A 2,500-nucleotide genomic window follows, 5' to 3' on the forward strand; every position below is an offset into this window, starting at 1 on the left:
TTTCTCGAAAAGTTTTCCTACTACGGAGAGGAGACAGATGGGTCTATAGGATTTCGGATCCTTCTCGTCCTTGTCCTCACCCTTCAGAAGGACTCGAAGCGAGCCCTCCTTCCAGATTGAGGGAAAGACGCCCCACTGAAGGCATCCGTTAAATAATCTAAGAAACTGACCGGGAATTATCCTACAAGCGGCTTTCAAAACCGCAACCTCAATAAGGTCCATTCCTGGAGCCTTATTATTTTTAAAAGTTTTCACCGCTACAGCCATTTCTGCCGCCGTGAAGAATGAGGCGTCGACCGTGTCGGGGGAAACTTTCGAAGCGAGACGAATTTCACGTTGTTCGAACGTGTCATCCTGTTCCCGGTCATCCGGAGTGTGCACGTCTAGGAGGTAGCCGGCGGTCTCCTCTAAAGTCTTCGTGGAATATTCGCCACACCGGAGTGTGCTGAGCACCCCCTCAACTTGGAGTTTTCTCGCCTGGAGTTTATAAACGAATCCCCAGGGCTCCGAGTTACCGTGCGATGTGACAAACTTCCGCCAGCTCGCAAGCTTCGCCTTCCTCACCTCTCTGCCGTATTTCCGCAAAGAAGAGCGGTATTCCAACTTCAGAGAAAGGTAAGTGGGCTTGTCCCGCCCTCTCTGGAGTGCACGCCTCTTTCTGTATACTCCCTTTTTGAGTATAGTTAATTCGACCGTCCACCACGGGTTGGACTTCCTAAATCGTCTTTTTCTTGGCATCGACGCGGAACAGGCTTCGGTGAGTACCGCTGCCAACGTCTCCGCCATCTCATCTACTCTATTCGCAGAACAGACATCGAGGACCTCCAGTCTCGATCTTGAAAGATCAGTCAAGCTCTCGGAGAACCGCTCCCAATCAGCCCGACGAGTGTCAAACCTCATGTTCGCGGCACCCCGATCTCCACCTGACCCCTTTGGCACCCTCAATCTGATGTCGACTGCGTTGTGGTCGCTGGTCGTCCAGTCGGGCCTCACCTTCCAATCATTGATGAATTTGTTCATGGAGGACGACGTCAAGGTTACATCGATGAAAGACGAACCTCTTGCCGTCCAAAAGGTGGGTCCCTGTCCGACATCATTCACCACGTTTACTCCATATGCTCGGATGAGGTCTTCAAATTTCGCACCTCTTTCGTCTGTCTCTTGGAGACCCCAGAGTGACGACCGAGCATTGGCGTCTACTGCCACTAACAATCTCTTCCCCCTCAGCGAATGAAGCACCACTTCGAGGTGTCTGAGGTATTTTTCTATCTCGTCGCTGTACTGGAAGTAGCACGATGCGACGTAGAAAGAAAAATTGGGAGCCTGCACTTCCACACAGACGCAATGTGTCGTGCTAAGCTGCGAGACAAACACCATTTGGAATTGAGGGTTACAGACTGCCACTGCAGCCCAGGGGCGTTCTGAGCATACAGCAGCTACCCTCATATTCTTCCCTAAGCCAACGAAGGTGTGGCTCTTGCCATGCTTCTTGACGTGCAACTCCTGCAATAACAGGACGTCAAGTCGCTTTTCGGCGACAAGCTGACGCACCTCACCCGTAACTACAACTGAACGCCTCATGTTCAGCTGCAGTATCCTCACTCCCGTGGACGCAAATGAGGAAAAGGGGACGCTACTTGCCGGAGCTTGTTGCTGCGGCTGCGAAGAGGAACCCGGATCACATACACTATGGGGTTCTAATTGGGAAACATTCGCGTATCTAATCTTATTTTCTACCGCGGGGTTTTTCGCGGGACTATTCGCGGAACTAATCGCGGGTCTAATCGCGGATACTAATTTTGTGCTAGATTCCCTATTCCTAATTTCTTCTTCCCGGTCGATGATTGCCGGTGAAGGCCTTATTAAGCTGTTCCTACTATCGCATCGCGTTAACAAAACTCGAACGGCGCGAAGGCCGCAACCTTGGGGCTGTGCGCAAAGTCGTTTTACGTCGCGGAATCGCTCGGGCACAGCTTGGTGAGGCGCTCTCGAGGAAGCGGAGGCTGTCTCCAAGCGCGCGCACGAGCGTACTCGCGACTCGACGACAGGCACGTCCCTTGCCTCCCTAATAGCAGCCGCACCTGGCGGGAAGCGATCTGCCAGGCGGGCACTCCTCCTCACCAAAATTTTTAGAAAATTATTCATCATTTTTGTTCCCACGAGTACGGTGGAAAAGAAGTCGAGCAGCGCAGAGCCACCATTACGCCGCCAAGCCTAAATACAACGGGGGGACAGCAGGTACCCCGAGGTGGTGGACCGCTAGCGACCGCGATTTTTTCGTCTTCGCGGCCATTCAGACCATCGGCACGATCCTTGACCTTAGCCTTAAGACGGGCGCCATTAGGAGGAAACGCCTACCTATCTATCTATTTCTAATGCGTCGATTTTCCTACCACAACGGACGAGTTGGAAACAAACGACCGGGCGATAATAATGAAAAACGACAAAGGATGGAAGCCTGAAAAGAGAAAAGTATTAGTAACCCCCGGTTCCGTCGCCG

Source organism: Polyergus mexicanus, unplaced genomic scaffold (genome assembly GCF_030449975.1).
Source record: "Polyergus mexicanus isolate NDT 795.1 unplaced genomic scaffold, iyPolMexi1.0 SCAF_112, whole genome shotgun sequence".
Classification (NCBI taxonomy): domain Eukaryota; kingdom Metazoa; phylum Arthropoda; class Insecta; order Hymenoptera; family Formicidae; genus Polyergus; species Polyergus mexicanus.